Source organism: Asterias amurensis, chromosome 7, assembly GCF_032118995.1.
Source record: "Asterias amurensis chromosome 7, ASM3211899v1".
In the NCBI taxonomy this organism is placed as follows: Eukaryota; Metazoa; Echinodermata; class Asteroidea; order Forcipulatida; family Asteriidae; genus Asterias; species Asterias amurensis.
Genome location: NC_092654.1, coordinates 379,484 through 394,140, shown reverse-complemented (window position 1 = coordinate 394,140; position 14,657 = coordinate 379,484). Strand labels below are relative to the sequence as shown.

The window sequence follows — 14,657 nt, the reverse complement described above, 5'->3', positions numbered from 1 at the left end:
AAGATTCTACCCATGTTTGTAGGGGAACCCCTCCAGCCCCGCCCCCTAACTAATTCCATGGAATGAAAATCTCATTGTTTTTGTAAAGAATGTTTGTGATGCAAAGTGAGGAGCAAGGGAGATTTAATAATAAAGATGGAAAATAACGGGTGGGGATGACATCTGACTTACTAAAAAAAAGTGGGGGGGGGGGGGGGGGGGAAGAAAAGAGTTCCCACCCTCTAGTACGCCAAGTTTTTGTTTTCTATTGACTACACGTTATAGAATGGGGGGGGGGGGGGTGTCTTTGTACGTGACCCGACTTGACGCTTTTGCGCATGAGCAGTTAGAAGGAACATAAACAGGAAGCAATGGACGCTGTCAACATGTCGTCTGCTAATTACGTGATTTTCAAACTCGGATTGCTTTCACTGCAAACAGCGGTAAGTAAATATAATCCTGTTCAGTTTGTTCATAATCATGTCAGGAAATAGTAACAGGTTAGTTGGCTTGTATCAATAAATTAAAAGGGTAATTTGGGGCATTTGTAAATTGTCAAAAGTGCAGTGTCGACCGTCCGATTCCCGCTCACCGTACCGTTGATTGTGTACATTCGCCCCATTGCCGTGCTTGCAATACACGGTACTCAAGTCACTATCTTGCCAGTCCTTACAGCACATACAGTGAGGGTACACAAGTATCACACTGCGAATGTTGACAGTTTTACAGTTTCTGTGGGTTATATCGTAAGAATGCTCTGTTTCATGTGTTAACAACACAGCAGGACTTTCCGATTTTTTTGTGATTTAGATGGTGTGGAAATAGTGTGTTACTAGTCTGCTAGGACGTGCATTTAATAAAACTCTTGCCTCTCTCACCCCACCACTGATGCTGTGGCCCATGTTTGATTCCTAGCTAGGGACATGACCCTGTTAGTTTTGGTTTGACTCACTGGGTGAGAGCTGTGGCACCCCATGGTATGGTTCTCTTCTCCATCAATATGCCATGGAAGGTTTTTAGACCATCCTCCCTCCTGAAAACTTAAACACTTGTGATCTCTGGGCTGCACGCCTCTGTGTGGTAAATGGGTCGAGGCTGACTGTCATAAAGTCACCCTTGCATACCTTCCTGCATCCGATCATCCTACTCCTAGAAGTACTAAATCTATGAGGTTTGTTCCACTATCGTCTCCAGACAATAGCAGAATGAACCTCAAAGTTCTAGGAGAATGATCATTCCTACTTGGCTATCTGAGGCTGAAAAGATGACAAACTTTATCTTTTAAAAGCTGTAATAGACTGTAATATTTTCCAATGGAAGTACCATTTACAAAATGAAAACTGTCTTGCCCCTTTAAGCAGTTAGCAGTAATATTAAAGTTTCACTTTTTTTGACTTTGGCTTTCTTTTTTACCACCCATCCTCCCCCTGCCCTAACCCTATTGGTATTTGATTTTCTTTGCTTCCTTTTTTTCTTACTCCAGATGGATCAAATTGCCGCGGATTGTTCAACTCATGATTACCAAGTTCAAGGACTAGCAGTCTCACCAATCATCAGTTCTGAACCACAATCTACCGCTTGCAATAATGGTGAGTTCTCAAAACCTATTTTGTCATTTGTTTCATTGTGCTCTAGCTTCTTACACCAGAGGTGTGTATTTTAGAAATCAACCATCTATTTTGTCAACCAGCCCCTAACCCACACATGCCCTGACCCCTCTATTCTGCCAATCTTAAGCCACTCCCCAATTATGTCTACCTCTTCTAGTAAACTCCAAATCTGTATTTATTTCCAAAGCATGCACCAATCTGGATGCACCCACCTTTCTATCATTCTGGACCCATCCCCAATTCATTATCCTTCTACTAGTGTACAGTCTGCACCCCCCTTTTCTGCCTTTCAGAATCCGCCCCCAACATGGTACCCCTTGTACTTTAATGTGTAAAGGCATACATACTTAAAAAAAATAGTTTCTCCTTCTAGCTTTTTGCAAGAAAGAAAGGAGTCACTTTTTAAATCCATTTTCTAACCCAACTGGCATCTAGGTCAACTCTCTTTGTCTATTAGATAGTTCCTATTGTGAAAATTATTTTTAAAAACTTTAAAACAATATTGGAAGCAGCAGTGAAAAATAAAGCTATTTAGTTAGGCGATCTACTAAAGTATAAATCAGAAAAATGCACCCCACTGTTCTGCCTTTTAGGTTCCGCCCCCAACATGTTACCCCTTCTACTTCATATATTAGGCCTACATACTAAAAAAAGAAAAGTTTTTCATTTTGGCTTTTTACAAGAAAGAAGGGAGTCACTGTTCAAATCCATGGTAGCTTTTTTCTAACCCAACTGGCATCTAAGTCAACTCCCCATGTTTATTTATTTTGTAGATGTTTTCTGAAGGAAATTTATTTAAAACAATTTAAAAACAATATTGGAAGCAGCAGGGAAAAATAAAGCTATTAAGTTTTTCAGGCGGTCTACTAAAGTATCAATCAGAAATATGCACCCCACTGTTCTGCCTTTTAGGTTCCGCCCCCAACATGTTACCCCTTCTATTTCACATTAGGCCTGCATACTTAAAAAGAAAAGTTTCTCATTTTGGCTTTTTACAAAAAAACAGGGAGTCACTTTTTAAATCCATGGTAGCATTTTTCTAACCCAACTGGCATCTAAGTCAACTCCCCATGTTTATTTATTTTGTAGATGTATTCTGATGGAAATTTATAAAAAAAAAAAATAATAAAACAATATTGGAAGCAGCAAGGAAAAATAAAGCGATTTAGTTTTTTAGGCGATCTACTAAAAGTATAAATCAGAAATGCACCTCACTGTTCTGCCTTTTAAGATCCACCCCCAACATGTTACCCCTTCTACTTCAAATCCGTATCTTAGGCCTACATACTTAAAAAAATAGTTTCCGTTGTCTTGGCTTTTTACAAGAAAATAGGAGAGGTCTACCCCCAACATGTTACTCCTTCTACTTCAAATCTGTATCTTAGGCCTACATACTTAAAAAATAGTTTTCGTTGTCTTGGCTTTTTACAAGAAAATAGGAGAGGGCCCTTTTTTAAATCCAAGATTTCTGGTGAAAAAACTGTTCAACAATATTGAAGCAGTCTCAGTGAAAAATAAGTGGTTGTGTTTTTTAGGCAACATTAAAGTATCAATTTGAAATAAGCACCCCTTCTTCACTTCAAATCTGCATCAATATCACATGCACCCCTTCTCTGTCATTCAGGACCCACCCCCGATATGTTAACCTTTCTACTTCAAATTTGTATAACCTCGAAACATTCACCCCTTTTCTGACATTCTGGACCCACCCCCAACATAACACCCCATTCTTCACTTCCAATCTGTATCAATCTCATATGCACCCCTTAATTTTGTCTACCATTCAGGACCAACCTCAAAAATGTTACCCCATTCTTCACTTCAAATCTGTATCAATCCAAATATGCATCCCTTTTTTGACATTCAGGACCCACCCCCAACATAAGAACCCCTTCTTTACTTCAAATCTGTATCAATCTCATATGCACCCCCTTTTCTGACATTCAGGACCAACCCCCAAGATGTTACCCCCTTCTTCACTTCAAATCTGTATCAATCCAAATATACACCCCTTTTCTGACATTCAAGACCCACCCCTAACACGTTAAAAAATGTGTATCAACCCAAAACACGCACCCCCTTATAATTGTCTGCCATTCAGGACCAACCCAAACATAACTACCCCCTGCTTCACTCCAAATATGTATCAATCTCACACCCACCCCTTGTCTGCCATACAGGACCAACCCCCAAGATGTTACCCCCTTACTTCCAATCTGTATCAATCTCATATGCACCCCCTTTTCTAACATTCAGGACCAACCCCAAATATGTTACCCCCTTCTTTACTTCAAATCTGTATCAATCTCACACGCACCCCTTGTCTGCCATACAGGACCAACCCCCAAGATGTTAACCCCTTCTTCACTTCACATCTGTATCAACCCAAAACACGCACCCCCTTGTTTGCCATTCAGGACCAACCCCCAAAATGTTACCCCCTTCTTCATTCAAATCTGTATACTTGCCAAGGAAAATCATTCAAAGAAAGTGATGATGTACATTAAATGGAATAATTCAATTACTTTTTCCAATGAGTTTGTATAGTTAGATCAACACTTTTTTAGAAACCCAAGTGTACGGCGGGCATAATAACCCCTTCTCTCCCAGCATATGTTTTGTATGCTTGTGAAAATGTTTATAATTGTGAATGGCTCCGTAGTTTAGTTGACAGCTAGGTACTATATGCAAAATCATGCTTTATTTTTTTCAACCATAAAACCATCAACATCTTTTCTATTAAACTTGTCAAGGTTTTCATCTAGATGAGGGTACAATGATTTGCCTATGATCTCATTGACTGGGGTAAGAGATGGGGGGCATGTGGTTGGACTTCAAATCTGTTTGCACTTGTCTTGTGTTATTGACCCGTCCTCAATAATTACCTCTTGTACTTTTCAATTTGTGTCAATGCCAAAGGTACAAAACACTTTGTTTTTCTAGACTTGTTGGCAATATGACTCGGTAATATTCTGTATCCTTGCATTCTAATTGTCTGCCGTTCTTGACTTGTCCCCAATATGATCACCCATTGACATATGTACAGCAATTTTCTGCCAATCTGGACCCACCGCCACCAATCATTAGCCCCTTCGACAAACTGAATAACATCTGTACACAATATGCACTGTTTTGCTCTTGACATATAATTCATGTGTTAACTTTGTTCTTTGAATTTCTCTTTACAGAACACTCAAGATGATGACAAGCCTTGGTACGAAAGATGCGCCAGCTTGAGTGAAGAGAACCTGTGAGATGCTGCCTCATCATGATTTCAAACACGTCATCTCCTCAGCGTCTCAAGCTAATTCAGTCTAACCATGGTTCAACTTTGTGATTCATTCAATACTAAGATGTTAAGGTACGTCTCACGTAGTGAAGTTTAATTGTTGTAAAAAGATCTGTTTACATGGACTCTTATAAAACCACACAGACACAAGTCTTTACTGTTTACAACTTGATAAACAAAGTTGATATTTAATTCAAAGGCTTATGAGTTTAATTCAAAGCAAAGGTAGTGCGTAAACAGATCTTTACCACGTACAGCCCTATGTGTCTGTTTTTGTTATGAAGTGAAAACATTGCTGAATATTGTTGTGTACATATTATAGCTCCCTTTGAGTCATCAGGCCTGATACTTTGCGGAGACAAATTACGCAGCAATCGCCTCCATGCATGCATACAGTCTTGGTCATTGCCTCGGTGCCCATAATGTTCCGGTACCAATTCTAATTTCCCTCATCATCTTGAGTTTTACTGAGAAACATCTAGCCGCCTTGCCCTTACAAGAATGAAGCATCAGGCCTGAATCATGGGTAATGAAATGCAGAAATAAAAGGGCTACCAGCTACGGGTAAACAGTTGTCACTGAATACAAAGCAATGAAGTGAAAAATCATGCAATCTTGTTGTACGTAGGCCTATGTATACATGTACAGCATGTAGAGTTAACATTGAACATTTACACAGGTCAGACAGAGTTAAAACATGTTTTAAATACTTAGTTTGGTTTTTATATGTGGTGAATTTGATGTATTTGCATCATGCGTGATGATATTTATCAGCAAAACATTGAACAAACCGAACAGGGCCTTAAGTTTTAAACAGAATGCAAATATATGGAAACTTAGAGTGAACATCTGCATTTTCATAAAGTTGTATGCGCGGTACTGAAAGTACTTTATTGTATCTTTCCACCATTTTATCTTAAAAAGTAGATTCTGCAAATCCTTGAGAATCCAAAAACACAGAGTTATCTATTTTTTTATGTTTATTTTATGTATTTAATTTGGAAATTTGGCAGAGCAGATGGTCTCGTTAGGCTTCCGTACCATTTTTGGCAACAACTTTTGAAGTCTAGTTCCCCGTAGCTTAATGCTTATACAACACTAACTCTTAGATTAGGTACCAGACTAATTTCTTCACACACTTGTTTGATTTAGCTAAAGTTATCCACGTTATTGTGTGTAAATGGCCCTTTTTTAACAAGTTAATGTAAGTAGACTGCTTCGGAATTAATAGTTAAGCGAAGCATACTATCTGTAACACTAAAAAATAAGAAGTTTGAAGGTTAGAAGTCACGAACGTGTGTTCTGTGCAACTCAATTGTTGTATTAAATAAGCGTTTTAGCACTACAATTTACGCTTAGTGCCGTTTTAGAGTCATATAAGCAATTATTTATTAAAATAAGACACTTTCCTGTGTATATTTTGTCGCCAGAAATGCGCATACTATGTAGAATGTTAATAGTAAACTCTGGAGTGTATCCCGCACTGTATTAAGGGTGTTTTTACGGTTTTGACTATCATTTTTCGTCGTTTTCAGTAAATTTAACTGTCTTTTTTGGGTTTCGAAGGCAAAAAAAAAAAAAATCTCACCAAAATTAACGAGCGTGCGTTTCAGGCGATTTTAAGAAAATGAAAGACGAAAAAAAATTTTTTTTAGGAAATTTTTGGTATTTTTAGTCTTTTTGGTTTTTTCTTAATGAAAAAAAAAAAAAATTAACGAGCGTGCGTTTCAAGCGATTTTAAAATTACCAAAGACCGTTAATTTTGAGATTTTTTTTTTTTTTTAATTAAAAATTAATAAAATTTAATTAAAAAAAAAATCTCGTCTCCACTTTCCTGCCCGGTGCACCACCACTCCCCTCTCTCTCTCTCTCCGGGTCCACGCCTCCCTCCGGTGTATCTCCGCCATGTTGCCTCCTTGTCGTGGTGCGGGGTCCGTGGGTGTTCCTCTGGTGAGCGTGTCTTCTTCTTCTCCATGCTGATGGTGTCCTTGCCGGGGCTCGAACCCGCACTGATGTCTCCAGTGTAGTCCTCCAAAGCCGACTCCTTGTCAGCTAGGCTATGGCGTCTTCCGGGTTTGAAAAAAAAATTTCGGTGTGGTAAACGTAAGAATGACATGCGATATACGTGCATATAATATATACATGTATTAAGCGTACGGTAGCTGGTAAGAGCGCGCCCTCTTGTGACGATATTAGTAGCAGAGTCTTGAATCAAGACTAGCAAAAAAAGACCCCCAAAGTTGGTAACTATTTATTCATTAGGCCAGAAGGAAAAAAAGACTTGTTTGTCTGGGGGGTTTTAATCATAGAAATTTAACAAGCTATCAAAATTTGATGTGCAAATATTTGTTTCGTTTTATGAAGTCTATTAATCGTTTATAGCAAATAATTAGAGGGTTGACAACAAAAAGATGATAGTCACACAAAAACAGGTTAAGATTCTTTATATTGTACCATTTTTATTTACAACATAAATAAAAGTTAATTTTTTTGTTATCAGCTTTTACCATTAAATTATTGACATCAAATATATTAACACTCTGATAAGGAAAAAATTGTGCCAACACTAATAACATAATAATATCATGAATAAGTACACAGTTACTGAAAATGTTAATTGGTAGGGTGACTATTTCAAAGTTCTACAAAAAGTTTGATATGGATACATTTGATTTGTTACTGTTTAAAAACATGATGAAATAAAAGTTGTCTTCTCAAAAACCCGAGGCCTGAAGCGTTTTTTTTTTATGCAACTGAAAGCACACATACTTAGTGCATGCAACAAGGTTTTCTTATGCAACTTTGATTCATAACCAATATTGAGTAAATTCTTTTTTACAGATTTGATATTTACATTTTTCCTGCAAACATGTATGTTGCGATACACCAAGTGTGCATACTGGTTATTGACAATTGTGTACAGTGCCTTCAGTTGAACCATATTAGTCTCAACTTAAATAGGTGTTAAATTTGCATCAGGGATAAAGAATATTAATTTTGGTTTTGTGGGTTCAAATCCCACCCGAGTATTATGCCTTTTCACAGGACGTAGGAAAGTACTGAGTATACAGCAATAAAACACAGTTGTATGGGAACCAAAATTAATTGTCTATAATTGTGTGTTTTTTTTAACTTAAATTCTCTTTACTACACAGTTTGCACAAATCAGATGTGTCTCTGTCCTTCCTCTATGGTTAAAGGCAGTGGACACTATTGGTAATTACTCAAAAGTATTATTAGCATAAAACCTTTCTTGGTGAGGAGTAATGAGGAGAAGTTGATGGTATAAAATATAGTGAGAAACGGTTCCCTTTGAAGAGCCATAGTTTTGAGAAAGAAGTAATTTTCCACGAATTTGATTTCGAGACCTCAGATTTAGAACTTGAGGTCTCGAAATCAACCATCTAATCGCACACAACTTCATGTGACAAGCGTGTTTTTCAACTTCAATGATCGATTGAGCTCAAATTTTCACAGGTTATGCCTATGTTGAGATACACCAACTGTGAAGGCTAGTCTTGGACAATATTACCAATAGTGTCCACTGCCTTTAAACATTGTCAATGTCTGAATCAAACGTTGCTGTTCATGTACGGAATCCTCATGTTGCTGTTCATGTAGGAATCCAAATGTCGCTGTCCATGAAGAAATCCAAACGTTGCTGTCCATGTAGGAATCAAACGTTGCTGTTCATGTAAAAAATCCTCATGTTGCTGTCCATGTAGGAATCCAAAAGTCGCTGTCCATGTAGGAATCCAAATGTTGCTGTCAATGTCTGAATCAAACGTTGCTGTTCATGTAAGAATCCTCATGTTGCTGTCCATGTAAGAATCAAAACGTCGCTGTCCATGTAAGAATCAAAACGTTGCTGTCCATGAAGGAATCCAAATGTTGCTGTCCATGAAGGAATCCAAATGTTGCTGTCAATGTCTGAATCAAACGTTGCTGTTCATGTAAGAATCCTCATGTTGCTGTCCATGTAAGAATCAAAACGTCACTGTCCATGTAAGAATCAAAACGTCGCTGTCCATGAAGGAATCAAAACATTGCTGTCTATGTAGGAATCACAAGCAGATGTAAATGTTGAAATCAATCATCACAGCTCAGTTGAGAGTAATATGTCAGACCTGCACATGAACAAGAAAACCACAAAAACAATTTCAATAATATATCATGAATGATATATAGAATGAGCAGTATGTAGTTAACCCTCAATAAACTTTCCTGGACCCAATTTCATGGCATTGCCTTCTGCCGAGTTCTGTGCTTCACCATTCTGCACTCGCAGGGCAAGCCCCCAATTTATGTGCTTGCTGTGTAAGTGAAAATAATGCCTGGCAAAGTGGAGTACACAATTGCTTTTAAAAGCCAAAATTCCCTTGTCCTAGTTTGTTGCTTATGGTATTAAGCAGAGCCATGAAATTGGGCCCTGTTTTGAGTGAAACATATTTTGTTAAATATATTTGCCATCACAAACTGCTAAGCTAGTGTCCCAATAAACTTAACATCAGGAGAAGAAAACAAAGGGTTTCTTAAAAATCGATGACAAGTTCTTCATAAGCAAAGTGTGAAAAAGTTAATCAAATTATACACCACATAAAACACTACATTTCATAATAATAAATCTTTTACAGTTTAAACTAAAGCAAACGAATTCGACAATATTGACCAGAAATTTGTTTTCTATAAACATTTGAGTGGTGTTTGAAAAAGAAAAAATTGTTTGTCATACTCATAAACTGCTAAAACCGGTGTCACATGCAATCATGTTCTCTGTGCAAAACTATCTGGAGGACAGTATTGCATATGCAATAATGTCCGCGAACGGTTTTGCATATGCAATCGTGTCCCCCCGGACACTGCTGCAAAATGCATTTGTGTCAGCCCGGACACATTTGCATATGCCGTTGTGTCCGCCCCCGTGCAAAACCATCCTTGCAGTTAAATTAAACGCCTTGATTGACAGAACTAGTTCGCCATTTTTTTACAAGCCTAGTGCATGTCATGAATGACATGGAAAATTTTCAGCTGTTGGGTATTCGCTGCAATCATTCAGTACGTGAATATTCATGCTGCATATACGTAGGTTCAGTGCATGCACGCTTGCTTACGCGCGCACATACATGTATAGTCATGTACATGTCCACTGGACGGTTTTTGCATAGCCCCGGACACGATTGGATATGCAAAAGTGTCCGAAGCAGACAGTATTGCATAGCACACAATTGCATCTGACACTGACAAAATCAAAAGAGAGAAAAAATTGTTTCTCCAAGAGTAAATTGTTCAGTTTGAACAAACAGGGAATTTTTTTTTCAGATGCAATCACTGTACATAAAATTATGCGAAGAAATTTGTATTAAACTTCACATTAATCTCTTAGGGTTAGGGTTAGGGTTGTTCATGGTGTTTCGATTAGATTTGGAAATCAGGTTAAGTTTAGGAATTGGAATTTTAAAATTATCACTACAAAACATTTATATCCAGTGAAAAAATTATTTGATGGCCTACCAGGGAAAAAGTTTATTTATGTACAATGATCCTAGACATAAAACATTTTTTTTGTTTTTTTTAAAGTTTGATTTTTAAAGATGGTTTTGGGAAAAAACTCTGAATTTAACCAACAAAAAAGGTTAAGAACATTTCGGTTTAAAAAATAGTTATTATTATAAACTTCACTGAAAAAAATTATGTTTATCAAAAAAAAAGTTTAAGATGTTAAGTTTCTAAAAACACCTTAATATTAGTTTATTAAAACACCTTAAAGTAATGAAGTTGCCCAAAACACCTTTAAACAAATTTTTTTCTCAAAAACCTTTAATTTATTTTTTATGCATCTTTTTACAATTTTTACCAAAATTGACCAAAGTACTTCAACTACACAAAAAAAAGGACTGGTAAAAACAGGAAATGCTTATCTTCATTTCACAATAATATCTGTAATTTTGGAGAAAAAAAAATACATTGGTTAAAAATAATTCTTTTGCATTTCAAAAAAGGTTAAGAACATTTTGGTTTAAAAAAAGTTATTATAATAAACTTTACTGAAAAAAATTATGTTTATCAAAAAAAAAGTATAAGATGTTATTTTTTAAAAACACCTTAATATTAGTTTATTAAAACACCTTAAAGTAATGAAGTTTCCCAAAACACATTTAAACAAATTTTTTTTCTTAAAAAACCTTTAATTTCATTTTTATGTACATTTTAAAATTTTTTACTAAAATTGACCAAAGTACTTCAACTACACAAAAAAAAGGACTGGTAAAAACAGGAAATGCTTATCTTCATTTCACAATAATATCTGTAATTTTGGAGAAAAAAAAATCCATTGGTTAAAAAAAATTCTATTGCATTTTACTGGGAAACAAAATGTTGCTCAAAACTACTACAAAAAAAAATGTTTCTCTAAATATCTTTACAACAAGTAATGTTCCTAAAAACACCTTTAAACAATTGTTACTAAAACTGAACTAAGACCTTCTTTTACAATAGGAAATGTTTTCTTCCTTTCAAAATAATTTCTGTAATTTGAGAAGGAAAGAAAAAAAGAAGAACAAAACCTATTACACTTTACTGAAAAAAAAATTCTCCTCAAAAAACTTTTACCCAGAAAACAACAATAAATATCTATGTTTTTCATAATACCTTTAATTTTTTGTTAAAGCACCTTAAAAATAAAAATGTTTCTCAAAATACCTTTATATGTCAACTCAGAGATGAAACTAAGCATCCAGGTTGGAGAGGTGCTGGTTGACTGGTAGGCAGTTTTCCTAGTGTCATTCCATCTTAGATGAGGCACTCAGCACACAAAGGTTGACAGCATACAAAGTTGACAGCATACATAAGCTGGAGCGCCCTCACAAGTCCATTTGAGGTAAGGTGAGGATAGTTTGATCTGCAACACAGGTAGTAATAGAGTGGATTTAAGTAAAATCACATCCAAGATACAAGTTTTATTTTTAGCAATACTTCAGACAACACTGGTGGTGCTGATTTGATTGTGAAAAGTTATTCAGAGAACTTTTACTTTACAATACAACTCAAGTCAAAGTAAAAGATTCAACTAAAAACTCCTCATTGAACTGTAGTTGCAATAATGTAACCCTCCTCCCGATGCCGAAGCCGAAGAGGGTTACGTTATCGCAACTAATTGAAATGGAACTCTGAATTCATACACCAATATACTATAGAACATATTGCATAGCCTGGCCCATAAGAAGTCAAAAGCCTTCTCTCACTGCTGGGATTAACGAAGAGCTACGTTTACATATGATTTACATTAGTTGACTCAGCAGGATCCATAACTTTAGACATTTGTTGTTCAAGCAGTAGAAATACAGGGGCCTCCAGGCTAATGAAAAGGGCCTGAAGTAAAGGAGTGCTATTAGGGCCTACATAAATGCATGGCTACTAAACGAACAGCTACACATTGACAAAGTGAGAGTCATTCGCAGCTCGTAAATGTTGCCGTTCATGCATTGTTTGGTATCAAAGATGGCGTCAAATGCAAGAGGGGTCTGTTCACCTCAATGCAGCATTGCACTTGGACGGCCTGACATTAATTAGTCGTGGAGTACGACTCTACGAGTATTTATATTATAAAAAACAATCAATCATTGTGGATGTGCACAAACAAAAACTGATTTATATTTTACAATGAGAACTCCTTGAGTTAAATAAGTGATGATAGATAAAGTTAACATGGTTACCATTGGTTGTATCGTGGAAGAAGATCATCCAAAGACATCAAAAGTGAGGACATGATTACGATGAACACGTCCTGTCAACAGCATTCTAAATCACAGCATGGATGGAGTCGCAACATGCAGTACACAGTACAGTCAGTGTTTGCACGACGAAGGAAAACAGAGTGTATAGTCTTTCAGTTTTCACTACCTACCACATCAGTCACAGTCACCACGGAATGTATGCATGATTCTCAGCTTGCAGTAATACTCAAGACTTTGATGAACATCCACATTTAATAAGAATCCTTAGATCGTCTTCAAAACAGACATTTTGTTGAATTACTCATCTGTCAAACTCGTCGAATGTAAACATTCCCTCCATGCGCACGACGCATTACATCATAGTTACCTACAAATGAACTACAGAGGGCGCACTCCATAAAAACAACAAGAACAGAAAGGTTATTTTACTTTTGAGTCGTAAAAAATAATGGAACATGTTCTTTGCACAATATCAGTAATATTATTGGTTGTTTCTTTAACAAATAATTTTTCTGACAAAAAATTTAATAATTTTAGTTTAAAGCCCATTCATCAGTAAAGAAAACAAAACAGAATAGAAAGGAAATAGAAAAAAAGGAACCATTATATACGAAAGATAAGGAGTTAGACAAGTAGGCCCCTGTTAACTTTTCTCTTCGGCAAAAATTTAATTTTGTAAAACTTAGTAGGCTACGTTGTAAACGGTGGGGGGGTTACATATAATGATGGCACGGGGGCGTATCCCAAGTAGGTCTACTTGGATGAGCAGAAGCGTAGTACACAACCGCCGTAGGCCAAAAGTCGTGCGCCAAGCTGATTATCATAAGTTGCAAGCTTTCAAAAAAATATTTTGAATATTAGGGTTTAGAGGATCATGCAGTAGATACAAAAATGTATCACAACCTGGGGGGGGGGGGGGGGGCGCTAAGAAGCCAGAGATCCCCGGTTTGAGCCACGGTGGTAACAGAGCGGTGTGTGGCCGGTGTCAGATGCAATTGTGTCCGCCATGCAGTACTGTCCGCTCCGGACACTTTTGCATATGCAATCGTGTCCAGGGCGCGTCGCGTCCGGGGCTATGCAGTGACCGTCCGGCGGACATTACATGACTGTATACACGTATTGTCCGGGCGGACACAATTGCATCATGCAGCAGTGTCCGGGCGGACACAATTGCATATGCAACACCGTCCGGCGGTCTTGATTGCATATGCAATAATGTCCGGCGGTCTTGATTGCATAGAGGACATAATTGCATGCGACACCTGCCGGGCCGCGAAGTCTCGACTCACTTCGCAGTGGCATGCACTCAACGCTTGAGAAAAAAACTTAAAACTTGAAACGAACTTATAGTTATGCACCTTTTTTATGGTTGAATATAAAAAAAAATCGGTAGCGGGATTCGATCCCAAGACGTTTCGAACTGGAGTTCGGAGCCCTTCCAATGCATCTACTCCTTCTTACTCCACTTGCATTCGAGTTTAATTTGAAACCTTCGTATGACCAACTTTAAATCAAAACGTAGTTAAAAAGAGAACACAAAGGGCTCGAGCCAAATACCTTTGGCTTCTTTGTGTTCAACTTTTGCTAGGATAGGCCTAAAGGTTACAAACTTTCGAGACGTTTAAGAGTTCCGATTGGCCAAGAAGGAATCAGACCATTAGTTCTTTTGTGTGTAAGATTAGGAATGCGGGCTATAGTCACGAGATAAATTACATTTCTAGGTGTGTCAGATTCCATCTGAGATTCCTGAGGAGAGGACTGCCGCCAGCCAGCTCGATGATTGTTGGGTTATTGAGAACTCCAATTATTCTAATTGAGAACTCTAGAGTTTACGTAGTTTTTCCAGCCATAGTTGACTGAGTTTTGTGAATCAGTTTAAGGCGTCTGAAACACCGAAATATTGCTCAAAAGACCCGCCAGACAGTATAATCCAGGATCAGCAAAACGAGATGTAAGTAGCTGTTTAACAATTGTCCTTATTCCAAAAGATTGTTTTTATAATAGCCACTTTTCACTAAAACTTTGATTTACTGGTACAAGAAAGTC

At 37.2% G+C, this 14,657-nt stretch overlaps 2 long non-coding RNA genes across 2 annotated transcripts; one reads left to right on the top strand and one right to left on the bottom strand.

The window, feature by feature from the left end:
* The first annotated feature begins 321 nt into the window (after nt 1-321).
* LOC139939957 (uncharacterized) lies at nt 322-6,475 on the top strand. The gene is made up of 3 exons (XR_011786369.1): nt 322-422; nt 1,463-1,568; nt 4,778-6,475. It is a non-coding gene; the product is annotated as an uncharacterized lncRNA (long non-coding RNA).
* Nucleotides 6,476-6,642: 167 nt separating this feature from the next.
* LOC139939958 (uncharacterized) lies at nt 6,643-12,946 on the bottom strand. The gene is made up of 3 exons (XR_011786370.1): nt 12,591-12,946; nt 11,578-11,776; nt 6,643-9,005 (listed from the first exon to the last, which is right to left on the bottom strand). It is a non-coding gene; the product is annotated as an uncharacterized lncRNA (long non-coding RNA).
* Nucleotides 12,947-14,657: the final 1,711 nt, after the last annotated feature.